Here is a 16,307-nt window from a genome sequence, read left to right on the forward strand (position 1 = left end):
CTCAGTCTGAGTAGGTCATGAATACGCCATTAACAAAATTAACTGGATGGGGGATGCAGCCTCTTCGTCTTTAAACCCTTTTCTACTCCTCTATTCCACTCTTGCGTGTTTCGGTATGGGTTCTTCGCTATGGGTTTTTACACTGTCAAATTTCCTTCCACAACTCCTTTAATTTTGCTTACACGAAATACATTGCAACTTCTTAATGTAATTTAGAAAAAAAGAAAGAAAAATGATCGCGTAATTTAACTTAATGAATTATACTTAACATCGTATATTGAACGAATTAAATTTATTATCACCATTATTACTACATATTCACTGTTTAAATATCCTGTTTAATTATTAGCGATCATTATTTTTTTACAAAAAAAATTATCTACGTGGAACTCTATGAACAATTCCATCTTCAAATGTATACAAAAAATGTAATCAAAAACTATTCTGTCAATGTTAGTCTCATTCGATGTTTTTTGTACTGAATTAAGTTTCTTTTATATTTCAATATACGAAATTTTTTTTAATACAGCTCTGTGCTAAACATATTTATGTTGCAGTAATGTTTTTTGCAAACCATTTATATACTAGATCTCAGCGAAAGAGATGTGATGAAGAAAATGTAACAAATCTTATTTTTAAGTAGTGTTTCGTTTCTTACTGTAGTCATCCTGTAGAATCTTTTGTAGGATAAAAACAATATGTCTCTTGTTAAAGCGGGATCGCAAACAAAAAAATGGAATCGACTAAGTAATCCACATCGTTACTCGATTTATTTGCAATCGAAAACACACGGGACTGTGACCATACTTTCACTTTCTATAGAGGTAGATGGAGTTAGAGTTAGATTCACGTTTCATAGAATTAAAAATGGATTTGCCCGTAGAGTTTCATGTTGATAAAGCCATACTTGCTCCTACAAAGTTTTTTTTTTGTAAAAAAAAGAATGACTGCTAATTTTTAAAGTAAATTTGGAGACAAATTTCTATTTTGAAAAAGCGTGGTTGTATACGTGAATAGTGTTCAATATTAAATAAATCATGAAAAATACTTGATGGCATGAATATATATATATTCATCCCATATATTATATATATATATTCATATTTATATGCATATATATAACATTTTGAAGCTCAAAAATCTCCAAAATACTATTTTCATTGAAATATAGATATTTATGCATGTTAAAATTTGAACAAATTGGTTGAGTCGTTCTTAACCGATTAGTATCAGCTGATCTTGGACCACTTCTGAAGTCTGAATATCTTTATAGTAGTTACTGTGGGACTTTAATGCGTTCCAATAAAAAAACAAGAATGCTAATCGACAAACTGTTTTGCACATAAAATTACATTTTTATTCAAGATTCTTAAACACAATCGCTCATAAACACATCGTTCTTTTTTATTGAATAAAATGAATTTGAGAATAGGGGTTTTCCACACGTTCCGAAGTAAGGTCTCGAAAATCCCTGTTTTAAAGATTATAAAGGTAGCGTCGCCACCTCTCTGTCAAGTTGTCGTACTTGCCAGAGGGGGAGCTAGCGACGCCCCACGATTTTTATAAATAAAACTAATAAGAATTTTCATGGTTTACCAAGAGGAGTGACTATACAATGAGGAGGCAAGCAATGGGTTTGGCTTTTATTTTTGTTTGGTTATGCCCCTATAACACCTAAAGAGACATTATATATTTTTTGTATGTGCGTTGAAATAGATATCGGATCACTCTCAATTATGACAGTGATACGTAACAATCTGAAGAAAGTAACATTTTAAATATCAGTAAATGTAATTTTCTCCATATCAAAAAGTTAAAATTCTTTGAAGTTCATTAAGTCTGATTTCAGATTAAAGTTTGAGAAAATGAAAATATCAAAGATGTTTATTTATATTTTATAGAGTGCTGTAGAAGTGCTACATATGAAAAATAATTATAACGTTAAAAATACACACGTTAAACAAAAATATTCATCAAAATTTAACAAAAAATTAAATCTGTTAGAATATAATTTAAAATTAATTTAAGTGTATGAAAGTTATATGAATTGATTTTAAATATAAATTTAATCCGAGTCTTTAGAAATGAGTTTTGTAGAAATGCCTAAAAATTTCTCCAAAAAACCAAAAGAAAAAATATATAAAAAATTGTCATAAATATTACTTTTATTTCATTTTAATCTATTTCCCATATTTATTTATTTTCTTCAGTAGCAGCCTTACATCAAGTTAAAATATTATTATCTTATATTTAATTTTTCACACTTCCAATGAAACTGTTAATTCTTTCTTGCTTACAAAATCTAACAAATACAGAAATTTAATCACGATGAATTTGGTTTCTTGAACATATCACATTTATTTGTTTACCGCCTAGGCTTTCCTTTCGGCCGCAACTTCTGATAATAAGTGTCTTAGGTCTCGGACAGGTCATATTTCTCCCTTTCTGATACCTGTGACGATCTCCGGCTGACAGCAGGTGATGACAACTTAGATGGAGCAGTTAGCATCGTTGTTATAGAATCTAGACTTCATGCGATCGCTAGCGATATATTTTCGGCGGCTGAAGAACTCTATTTGATCTCCAAAGGTGTAATTATTTTTTATGAGGAGGGGAATCCCAGTTACGGACAAAGTGTCGGAATCGCAACAGGTTTCTCTAGTTGTTGTTAATGGGCGTATGTATTCCTCCGCCATACCGACTAAACCTAACCAACTGACCAGCTCCCCCTTCCTGGGATGGATCCATAATCAAGTACTACACGGCCCCAGGAGGTGCCTTTGGGCAAGGGGGAATCCGGAGTCTCCGTGCATCATCACTGCCGCCCACCCGCGCAAACGCGGATGAACCACGGCTCCGCAGGGAGCTGTCCATAACCCCACCCACCGGTCTTGTTCTGCAGCCTCTCAGAGAACTTTTCTATGCTGACACTCACTGTCAAAACCTTTTCATTCAACTTTTCCTCAAAGTCTATTCGGTCCTGACGCCTTAGCCTCAAATGTGGGCACCCCGTAAAGGAGACCGATGTCTCTGTATTTTAAAAAAGTTTTGTTTTTTCTTGTTTTACCTCCGGGATCACCGTTAGGTACTGCTTCAGAGGATGAGATGAATGATTTGTGGCGTGCATGAAAATGCCATGCCTGACCGGGATTCCAACCCCAGGACCTCCGGAAGAAAGGCCGAGATGCTACTACTCGCGTCACGGAGGCCGGCAACCAAAGGTGTACTTTTTATTTTTATTTTTTTGTCCTTTATTTACTCCGTTGGCCGTTTCCAATTTATACAACGGGCAGTTCGTTGATCGGCAGTTGTGGTGCCCTTTGCAGTTAATGCAGACTGGGGGATCTTTACAGGCGCATCCAGGCGACCCCACATGATCGGGAGGCCCCCTGGACACTCGCCCGCGGCCTGTCCTCCGTACCAGAGCTCTCAGGTATCTGTCTGCTTTCCTCGTTTCTTCCGCCATGATTGCTCTGGAACACCTGGCCGCAGCAAGTCGGTGCTCTTCTTTAGCCAGCATTAAGTCCACAAGCCCCTCAGGCGGGAATAAAACCGTCGTTCCCAGGAGTTCAAGCATTTCGCCTCTCTCTATAGCGAAGCGGGAACATTCTGCGACGTTTCTTCCGTTCCGCAATCAGGGCAGATTTCCGCGCAGTGTGGTCGAAAACGATATAAATATGCCCTGAAGCCCCCATGGCTCGTCGAGTGAGATAAAAATCTAACGAACCATGGGGTCTCGCAATCAATCTGATAGTATCACAAATTATCCTGTGAGTCCAGCTGCCCACAGGTCCGGGGTTCGAATACCGGTAAAGCTTGGCATTTTCACGCACGTTACAAATTATTCATCTCATCCTCTGAAGCAATACCTAACGGTGATCTCGGAGGTTAAACAAAAAAAAGTATAGCTTTGGAAAGGACACTTGTGTTAAAGACCGAGAACCGATGTGAATCCTCTTCATGGGATGCCCGCATTAGAGGATAAGACGTTAGGACCGAATGGACTTTGAGGAAAAGGCGAATGGAAGGAAAGGTTTTGAAAGTGAGTGACAGCATGGAAAAGTCCTCTGAGAGGCCGCAGAACAAGATCGACGGATGGGGGATGAGGGTCAGCCCCAGATATGCCGGAGTTATAAATAAGATGTAGTCTTGATTATACTAGTTGAACAGATCGCAACGTACGCAATATACATTAGATTTGCAACGAAAATTTTATCACTAAACTATCCCGGTTAGTTAACAATAATAATAAATGATGATACTTTCAGTATGATGTGCTTAAATTAATTAAAAGTCTTGTTAAAAAAAGTTTTATTTATCTATTCCGTTTTAAGTCTAGACCTAAACATCAGTATTTATAAAAGTTATTTTTTTTTAAATTTAGAACCATTTTTTAGTACGAAGTGGAACATTTTTACAACACTTTTAATACTTTATTTATTTATTTTTATAAAGAATATTAATTGTATTTGATTTAAATAATACAGTTTTCCTAGTTCTTTTTTATTTTGTGTCTATCAATCATTAATTGTTTGTTTACATGAGATGAATAGACTTCCCAACTCGGTTGAACATCATAACATTAAAAGTGAAGTTAAAATTAATAAAATATAATTAAACACGTGAAAACACAATTCGCTAGGAATAGATCCTTTACCACAAAAAGTCACTTGAATTGCTCACAAAACTAAAAATATGTACATAGCAGCTACATCTTATGTTATTTTTAAGATATTTGAATTACAGAAAAATATATTTTAATTAATAATAATACTTAAGTTCGTGTAATCGTTCCGATATTCAAAAATATTTTTTGGTAAAATAATGGTAAAAGCTAAAATATTTGTCTTGTAATGCTACAATATAAACTTTTTTCGATTTATTTCTTAAGAAATTAAGAATATGAAATTCATACATCATACAAGATTAGAATTAAAAAAAATTATTGAAACTATACTATACTCTTGAGTGAATGAACAGATCCATTGTGCTTTTATGTAAACATATTTTAATAGTAATTCACAGTTTTCTTTTCTGTTTTATAAATAGAATCTTAAAAAAAATGAATCAAATGAAATATAAAGAATAATGAATATAAATAAAAAGGAAAAACATATATATAGAAATGTTAAGCCACGTCGTATTATATATATTTCTGTAAAATAATATTTCAAGAAAACTTAAAAAACAAGAAAATAACCAATGTACATATTATGCATAATGAAAAATTCAAGATTAAAAATGAAAATAAATATAACAAAAAAAAAAAAGAACGACGTGTAATGGAATGATCAGATGAAAGAGGATAGTGAAGAAGACGAAGAGAGAAGGGTATTTTGTATTCGGCTTGGCTCCGTTGTCAATAGCTTCTTCACTGGGCAGAGGGAGAAAGCGGGCAAAGTTTTCCTGCTTTGAACTCCATGTTAGTACTTTGCTCGCCTCGTACTCTCTCCAGTTGTAATTCCTATCAAGTCTCCGATGGTACAGCAGCCCTCTCTAAAATCTCAGACTATTTACGTTATCAGTCAATGTTAATAATAATTATAATAAAATTTTATAATAATAAATTAAAATAAAAAGTAAACGAAAAAATTTGTCGATAAAAATAAATAATTCCAAATATATTTGCTTATTACTGTTTTTTTTTTTTTTTTTTTTTTTTTTTAATAAAATCTGAAGTACTAATTATCTTTTCAAAAAATAATTATTTCATTCATAAAGACAACAATTTAAAATATTTTCTTACAAGTATTATCATCCTTTTATATTTTATATTTTTTAACTTAATTTTACAAAATAAAAGTTTTATTTCGTTTCCTTTTCCTCTCTCTCTCTTTCTCTCTCTCTCTCTCTCTCTCTATATATATATATATATAATCTATATATATATATATAAATATAGATTTAGAGAGACGGTGGCTATATATATATATACACCGACGCGGCTTCGCCCGCGCTATGTGGTTATTTCCGTTTGCCGTTGCGGTCAATTTTTTTTATTTATTTTGTTTTTTAGTTATCGGAGGCGGACGACTCACATCGTACATGCAGTAACGGTGGAAGTGGCTGTGTTGTTTGAGTACACCGTCGCGCCACTTGTAAAATCGAAATTACAAAAATACCCGAAAACGTTTCTTACATGTTTATGTGAAGAGTTTTTGCAAGCCCAAATCTACTGAATATCCCGTTTAGTGTAGTCTGAAAAGGGGGAATTTTGCAATCATTGTTCAAATTTTCTTTACTTTTCTTCATCCTTTCAAGATCGATTTCAAAAAATTCTGGAAGTTGATTTTTAGATATTCACATGAAGGTTATACACTGCAAAAATCATGCTGATATTTTAATTTGTTACCGAGTGATTTAAACTCTTTAACTCGGGAATTTCAAAAAATCTTTTTTGCACCATAAGAAGAACGTGTTTATAGATTTTCATTGATTTATCTTCAGTACTTTTTACTGAGCTTTGTTTATGAATCACTCAGGACGTACATAAAGATATATAAAAACTAAGCAATGAATTTTAATATTCTACAGTAGAATTGATTTCATTTTTAATTTAATTACAAAATAATTATTGATTAAAAAATCAGGAAAAGTAAAATTTAACCCTTCTCTAATAAAAATGATTCTTTTTCTCTTACGATCAACTTTTTTTCTTTCTTAAATAAAAAAAAAAAAAGAAATGAAAAATATTTCAGACGTGTCTGTTAATCTGGAAAACATTACAATAATTGGTAGAATTTTTTTCTAATCTTGAATTAAATAATCCAAATTTTTGTAATATAATCATTATGGCAACTGCCTGGATTGTAGACATTGTTTACAAAAGTTAAAAATAGATAAAAAAATATAAATTATTCAACATGACACGATAATCACATGTGATCTCATGGTTCAACTGTCAATTATATTTACAATTTTTGTATAATTACAGATAATGTACAATATTTTTGTTTCAACTATTCAAACAAAACAATAAAGTTTTTCTCATTATTATTATTATTATTAAAATAAAGAAACAAAAACAGTTTTTCAATATTTAAAATAGTAAACAGAACCTGTAGAAGTAGTGTAACTTTATTTTATTTGGGTTCCCTATACAATATTCCATCAAGGAAAAGTCAAATCTATAATTTGAAATCTTATTTTTTTTTTTGGGGTGTGGAGATTTGTTAGAAATTTTTCAAGTAATAAAACCCTCATTTGGTTTATTTAAATTCATTTTTAGAAAGACAAATTTACACTAAACGGTTTTTTTTTTACATATTGATTCTTAAACATTAAACGTCCAAATTTTTACATAAACGTTTTTTGAAGGTTTATTTATCATACTTTTTATTAAGTTAAACTGCATCCTTTAGCTCTTCCAATCTTCTCACTTTTATCCGGAGGTCCCGGGTTCAAATCCCTCGGTTAAACATGGCATTTTTCATACGTTATTAATTTCGATTTGGGCTAATGACCGTAGAAGTTGAGCCCGTAATCTCATTAAAAAAAAAAATCCTGTCGTTTAATTCTGTATATAATATAGAATTAACTTCTATGTTATGTTGGCTATTTCATAAAATTTCATGATTGCATTTATACCTTTGTCGAGTTAAAAATTAAAATTGTTACCAAACACATACGTATGAATGTTCTCCTTACATAGGTACAGGTTTTTTCAACTGTTATTTTGGTACGTAAATGATAATCCTTCATAGAAAAAAGAAAAAAAGTTGAAAGTCCAAAGTAAGAAAATTATGTAATGTTCATATTTTTTTAGGAGTGGAAATTTATTAGGAATGCTTCAAATAATAAAAACCTCCATTTGCTTTATTTAAATTAATTTTTACAAAGAAATATTTAAACTAAGCAGTTATTTTTTTAACGTTTAAAAAAAGTAAGGATGACTAAGGATATTACACGATAAAAAACCCCAAAAAATAAAAATAATATATTTTATCTAGCTGGTAACTGTAATAATCTTCATAGTAAATATATATATATTTTTAGGTGCTTAAAAACGTATCCTCCTGCTAGTGTAGAAAAAATAAAAATGTTAAATAATACATTGTGCAATTAATCCTTTTACATAATATTTACAATTTTTTTTTAATGTTTTATAAAACTTTTTAAAAGTTAAATTCAATCATTTAAATTTCAAAATAATAATTAAAAATGAAATAAATATAAATTAAACGATTTTAATAAATTTATTATAACCGGAAACGTTTATAATTTTAATGATTTAATTTTTTTAGACTTTCACTGAAATTTCAAGTAATTTTTTAATAGAAGTTGTTTGATAAGCCAATTTTATTCAACAAATATAGTCGGTTAATTTTTTAAAATTTATATTATTTTTATTTGGTAACGCAAATTATTGAAATTTTGAAAAGTTCAGGTCTAAATTTGTTTTAATTAACTCTTTAAAAAAGCTATTGCAAAAATGTAACCTTTTTTTCGTACCGTACTCTTGTGACATAATATAGATTAAACATAAATTTAAAATGTATTTCTTATTTTGAATTACCAGTACGTGTAGTTTTTACACATACAGGCAGTATATCCTAAGGGAGCAATGAAACGTTATTATATGAGAACGAAAGAAGTATGTGTAACTGAAATGGATAAAGCGTTTTATTAAAGCCCCTTTGGCGATAACGTGAAGTATTTTTATTTTTAGTGCATGTATTTGTCTTTCACTACTTACATAAGCGTGTATAAAAAACATTGTTAAATGAGGTAATTATATTATGTAATCAGATGTAATTTATGTTTAATTCTCTTAGGTATAAAATTAACTTTTAACATTCTCTCGGTTATGTGAAATAAAAGTATTTTAAGAGTATCATAGAACTCTTCCATATTTTATAGGTTTATAAGAACAGTAAAGTTGAAGGTTTTGTAATTCTATGTTATAAATTATTTAAACTTTCATGTAAAAAATTTAGCAGAATTTATGGATCCGCTTATGCTTTAAAGTGTACCTTATACGGTTTACGATTAGTTTAATTGATCTCCTGTCAGTTTTGTTGTAATACCACTAATTTATATTTCTAGTACATTTAAAAGGTATATCAGTGACTATATTATACGGCATGAAGTTTAATAGTGCATAGTTGAATACACTGTGGCGTAAAATACCGTAGTTTTAATTTTATTTAAATGAGAAAAAATCACGAACTCCTACGGATCTGTCGTATAATTTCGTTTGATAACCATATATTTCAAGGTTAACGCGCTATTACCAGGTTTAAAAAGTATATATTTAAATAAAAATTGATAAAAACAAATCTTTTCATACTGTTACTCGTGAAAATTTTGTTTTAGATTATGGTTTTATGTCGGTATGTCAACTTCCAACTGCCTTTGAAACTCCCTATGAAACTACAGCGTGGCGTAGTTTCAACAAATGATCCAACATTTGTTATTGCAATAATTGTTTAGGTTAATAAATTATTAATGTGTTTTATGTTGGCAGTAGTGACAGCAGTTCATGAATATTAGTTTCTTTTCTTTCCGAGTACGCGGTTTGTGTATTCCATTCCAAGATGGTTAACAATGGAAGAGTGACTGTTGAACAGCACATAAAGACTGTGTTGTTTTCAAATGAAACAAAAAGTATGGTGCTTATATAAAGACGGTTTCGTTCCCCTCTCTTCCAACTTGGTGGTCGCCCTCATTTAAAACAATACGTAGACTACGAAAAATTTAATTGTGATGGTTCAGTATTTGAGAGTAACGGCTCACCGCCTGTCGATGTTCGTTCTCCACAGAACGTCGAAGCTGTCAGAGCAGCATTTGCTGAGCGCTGCACAGATCGCTTAGAAAAGCGATCTGTGCAGCGAATTTTAAAAACTGATTTCCATTTCTATCCGTAAAAAATAAAAATTTTGCCAAATTTAATGATTGACAACAAACATCAAAGAATGCTATTCGCTGAACGAGCTGTGTACCAAGCCTATTATTCTATATAATATAAACTGCTTACCAATACATTATTTGTTTCCTTCGAGCGCTTTCGACTATTCCGACATCTTCAGAAGGAATTATAATTTATGATTAAAATATATAAAATTATAAAACTTACATAGTTATATATACATAGTAATTGATCGTCATTTTGTTAAAGTTCGTCAAAAGTTAAAGTTTTAAATGAAAGTGACTACTTCCGTATTACATAACAATTGTGATACTGTTAAAATACAGAGTTATCACTTTGACTTGAAAATTTATCTTTTGACGAACTTTAACATAATGACGATCAATTGTTACGAACATAATTTAATTATGTAAGTTTTATAATTTTATATATTTTAATCATAAATTATAATTCCCCCTGAAGGTGGTAGAATAGTCGAAAGCGCTCGAAGGAAACAAATAATATATTGATAAACAGTTTATATTATATATAATAATTGTATTTTACCAAGTTTTTCATGGTAGAAAAACTTAATTTAAATTTCACCAAGACTATTGTTAAATAATTTTTAGTTTTCAGTTAAGGCGCTTTTTCACCTAGAGAAGGTTGTTAATAAACAAAATATGCGTTTTTGGGCTTCCAAAAATCCACACGTGCTTCATGAAAAGGTGCATCACGCTCCAAGAATTACGGTACGTGTTGCTATTTCAAGTCATGGGGTAATTGGGCCATTATTTTTTGGACAGTGAACAGTGAAACTTATCTAAACACGCTGCGTAATCATTTTGTTCCTCAGCTTCTTACAAAAGGGTTTCGATTAGAAAACTAGTGGTTCATGCAGGATGGAGCCAGATCTTACATAGACAATGTTGTTTTAGACTTTCTGCATGAAACATTTAACGTAAGTGACATTTCAAACAATTTCCTAATCGTTTTGCGCGTGAACTGAACTGCTGTCCGAACATTCCTAATTTGAATCCGTATGATTATTCTCTTTGAGGTTTTCTAAAGGAAACATTTTTCCTAAACATCCTCTTACAGTAATTGAACTGCGAGAGCTGATAATTTAGGTGTGCAACGAGATAACCGAGGATATGTGTCGTCGAGTTATTAACAACATAGGAGTACGTGTTGAAGAAATTGCTCGGCCACATTGAACACGTGATAAGCAGAACGTAATTTTCAAGTATATATTAAACATGTTGTATTTTACTTTTCTGTATTGCGGTTCAAATAAATATTTTTTAATAAAGCCAAATGTTAGATCATTTCGTACGCCACATTCCGTACTTTAAAGTGTAGCTGTGGTGCAGAAATTAATAATGTGTACAATAACGATATAAACTTTTAGTTTATATGTAATTTCTATCCTTTAAAATGATGAAGTTATAGAATGCACAGTTCTGTGTGCGTATGAACATTATATAAAATTATAGTCTTCTAGAAAAATAAAGCCTATTATTCTATATCTTTGTTTTAATGAATTGTATACATGGAATTATTTTACAACAGGAAAGCATACATTGGTTTGTTTCTTTGTATTAATTGCCAGAGTATGTAGTTGTAACGCAGATAAGTACTGTGGTACTAGAAGCACCGGTCAAATTAATAGTGATAATAATTTATTATAATAATTCTAATTCTGGCCAGAAGTCGGTCGAGGTCGACCGACTTCGTGTAGGAAGGGTATCTTGTCTGGCTTCGAGGAGGTGCCTGGGGCATAGGGCACCGGGCAGGGCCTTTAGCGGCCCCGACAAAAGGGGGCGTGGATTTAATTGTGGAGCTGAGGGCCACTTCTGCAAAGACTGCCAAACAGATGCTAAATGTTCGCTATGCAGCACTCGCGGGGGATTCACTGGGGTGTCGGAACTGCAGGACCAGCAGCCCGTCGCCTTTGCTTGTGGAGGGCCTAAGGTTGGACAGTCTCGTCCAGGAGGGGTGGGCTGGTTAGGTGTCCTACTCTCGTTGATTGGACGGGAACTCCCTTGTTTCTTCAACTTGGGGGGGCGGGCAAAGTTAGACTGTAGTCCCGGTGGCGGCTCCCTTTGGGGTTCCCCATTTGAGGCGTGGCGTCAAGACCGGAATCCTGGTGGTAGGATTCCTTGGGGTCCCCTCATTAGAGGCATGGTGTACAATTAAAAGACCGGGTCCCGGCTATCTGAAGGTACTTAAGTTCCCAACGTGGTAGTTTGAGGCAATGGGACCTCCTGGAACTGAGTAGATGCTTAATTGCGGATCTGGCTCCGGAGGGAGATAAAACAATGATGTACTCAAAAAATCAAAAATAAATAAATTAGGTGTGTTGATATTTATTATTCAAGCAGCCCTTATAGTATAAAGAGTAAGTTTTACCGTTAAGGATGAATTCTAACACCAGGGGACTGTTAAAATTCAGTTGTTTGGTGGGATTAGCATGCTCATGTGCAACTGTACATTATGTTCGTTAATTAAGGCTAAAGGTAACATGTTATTGCTTACATTTCCTTGCATGTAAAACTTAATTTTGCTGTTCTTGAGCTCTGGAATTTTGGGAATTGAATTATACATCATAAAATTCGTTTACAGTTCCATTTTAATGGCATCTTAACTGCATTATTTTCTCATTACGTAATATTAATTAAGATATTTGATTAACATTGATATAAAAATGTACACGTATGAAAAATCTCTAATAATTTACAATATTTCTGTGAAGGAATTTAAAGAGATTTTAACTTCAGCTTGTTTAACATTATTTCCATTACCTTACGCCCCGATTGATAGCTGAAAAGATACACTTCAATCAATTCTAGTTCATTGATTTGAGAATTCATTCCTGAAGGAATCGTGAGTATATTTCCTGGAAAAAAAATATTTTTGCACTGTATACTAAGGTTGTAATTTTCAAAATTTTTATTTAGTAACTAGCAGACCCGGCCGTGCTTCGCTATCGCTAGATTTGAGTGTATATACAGATTAAATGAGCACAATTGAAAGTTTGATAAAACATTGAGAAATGAACATTACGGAACTTCACAAAATTTAACCTTTCACTTTATCCCTTTTCCCCCTTTCCCTCTTTTCTCTGTCTTCTTTTGTGTAGACATTCACTGGTTTATTATTTACTACTTATTATTGCTTCAATTTTCTTAACAATTATTTTCAATTTCTTAACACTTCATTCCATATTCTGTTATAAAATCTTGTTATTTTGAAATCATTTATTACCATTAATCAAAATCGTGTGTTTCATCTACTGAAACTATCATATCGTCGGCAAATTTTTATCCCATTTTACACGTCCGTTTTTTAAAAATAAAAATCTGTAGCTATTTTTTTTAATCGCTTTTTGTACACATATTTGTACAAATAGTTTTTTTAATAGCTCAACCGCATTTCCTAAATCGTTTCACTTTCTGAATTCATATTAATTTTGTATATTGATTTGGTTAAATTTTTCTTTTTAGTCTTCGTTCAGAATTTTCAGAAGAATATTTATTTCTTTATCAGAAGAATAGGGGATTAAAATAATTATTTTGACACACTAGACTGCATCACGTTTTTTTAATATTCTTAAAATTACTGTTTTTTTAAATCTTCTGACCACATCCCAGCGTTATAGATTACATTATAAAACTTCACCATTTTTTATTCTTTTCATTAAGAAATTTGGTTAGATTTTGTAGTTTATTTACTCCTTTAGCAATTTCACTTCTCATATGTTTTGTTTCTTTTAAAACCGCCATTTTTTTTTGGGGGGGGGGGGATTGATATTCCTCGTTCATCTTCTTATCCTGATTATTATCTATTTTATCCTGATCTATTATGGAAGGATATTTTAGGACAATATGGTCATTCTTCCTGTTTTTAAGTATTTTTACTTTTTTTTAACATCCGGGTCCACAGTTAAGTATTACTTCGGAGGATGAAATGAATGATTTGTAACGTGTGTGAAAAATGCCATGCGTGACCGGGATTTGAACCCGGGACCTCCGGGTGAAAGGCCGAGACGCTACCACTCGCGCCACGGAGGCCGACTTTTTAAGTATATCTTCTTTTTTAAATAACACTTTGCAGTCTTTACTGGTAATTCCTTTATTTGTATCTGCATTCTTTCTCACTTATCTTGTATTTTTTTTTATTTTGTTCTTTTATATTATACCATTTGTAAGTTCTAATAATTGCGATTTCAAATATAAAATACAATATCTAATAAATTATAGGCTGAATAAATTAAAGTCTTCAAACTGTTTTCATAACAAATTTATTTTTTCATTAATTTTTTACAATTTTTGGCACATATATTGCACTTGCTATGCAGATAAATATTAAAACTCAGAATAATTAAATAATTGTATATACAGGCGTAATATTTTTATTAGCCTCTTTCTGGTAATAGAATAGATTAATTAATTTACAACATTATTTTACACACAGCCAGAAATATTAATGTATTTCTCTCTTTACATAGTTTCAACAGTATTAGAGATAAAATCATTTGAAATGATTTTAATAGTAGTAAATTAAAAAGGTATAAGAAAATAATAACTTTTATAATAACCACTTCAATAAGTATTTAAAAGATAAATTTAATATCGTATAATCTGTTAAATATTATTATGTATATCTGTTTCTTTTAAAGAAATAATAGATTCTAATTCTTTTAAAGAAAAATATATAAATAATTTAATAAAAAGGAATTAAATACCATTTACAAATGTAACGAAGAGCTTTAACAATTAAATTTTTTTTTTGTTGATTCTAGTTTAATTTGTCGACAAAAATGTTAATTAGTAATTAAATTTCTCAAAATGCTTTCTTATCTTGAGGCAGTGTGTATTCTAAAATATACAAGAGATTTGTTTAATACTTAACATTAAAAACATGTCATCAAGCTTTAATAATTAAATTTTTTTTTGTTGATTCTAGTTTAATTTGTCGACAAAAATGTTAATTAGTAATTAAATTTCTCAAAATGCTATCTTATCTTGAGGCAGTGTGTATTCTAAAATATACAAGAGATTTGTTTAATACTAAACATTAAAAACATGTCATCTGAATGAGCTGAAATAAATAAAAAGTTTATTAATAGATTAAAATGATCGAAAATTGAATAAAACAAAAATTATATAAAGAATCGCATCGGTATAAATTAAACATTTGACATTTGTTTTATTTATCAATTAATATACATTATTTATTTATTTATATTTTTATCTTTTATTTAATTATTTGTAAGATATTTTACATCTTAATTTTTTCACAATATCTATTAACTAATAATAGGATAGAATAAATCCAAAATTCATAATAAAACAATTTTTATTTATAAAATACAATAAATTTTTCTGTGTATTAAATAAAATGCTCTTCTATTAAAAAATAAATTTTTTTATATAACAAAAAATTTATATAGTATTGATCGTTTTATAAAAAAAAAATTAATTGTTTAATTAAGAATTATTCTATTTTATTACTGATTTATTGGAAATAAAACATAATAAAAAGATTTATGGGAATTGAATATTGTTTCACAGAATTCGATTATAGTAACTTTGTTTCAATCAAACAGCATATAATTAAATTATTCAGTTGTATTAGTTTAATTATGTTGTTCGATACTGTTATTTACTTCTCTTTTCCCATTGAATTTTGGAAATTTCTTTCTTTTTTAACTTCTCATATTATTGTATTACAGATTACAGTAGAAACTTAGAAAAATTATTTGTGAGTTTATATTGGACAAAAAATATTTTTTGTCCAATTCCTTTAGTCCAATAATGATAAAAAGGCTACAATTCTTTCTAATTTTCAAAACATATTTATTTAATTACATTTTTATAACGTATAATAAACTTCAACTAATTATATAATTAGTTTTATTAATTAGAAAAATCCATTTACACATTTTTTAAACGAAAGTTTCGTTAAAGAAAAAATTATTCTGCTTACGTAAAAAATCATTTTTCGCAATTTTTTTTAAAAGAATCTTAATAATACATTAATTGCAAAATAAATTTCTTTCTTACTTTAAAAAAACGAATGATCTTATTTCTCAAATGTAATTTTATTTTTGGTTAAAAATATAATTTAGATAACAATAAGTTATAATTTTAATTTTAAATTACATAATAAAAAAGACAATTGTTTTATTTCATGTTAAATACATCACTTTTTTACAGAAGAGCATCTGTTTTGATGTTTTTGTTAAATTATTATTATAATTACTAAACATTTTTTTAAGTTAGCTTTAATTCTGCGTGTATTTACTTGCAAAATTAAAACAAAATGGTAATAAAACGAGTATTATGATTTACTAAATATGGCAACGTCTCAAAATTATTAATTTATCTCGTGAATAAATCTTTAATTATCTTTTTTTATTACACACATTACACACATTATTATTAAGTGATTACAC

The sequence above is a fragment of the Lycorma delicatula genome, chromosome 3 (genome assembly GCF_047948215.1).
Source record: "Lycorma delicatula isolate Av1 chromosome 3, ASM4794821v1, whole genome shotgun sequence".
NCBI classification, from domain to species: Eukaryota; Metazoa; Arthropoda; class Insecta; order Hemiptera; family Fulgoridae; genus Lycorma; species Lycorma delicatula.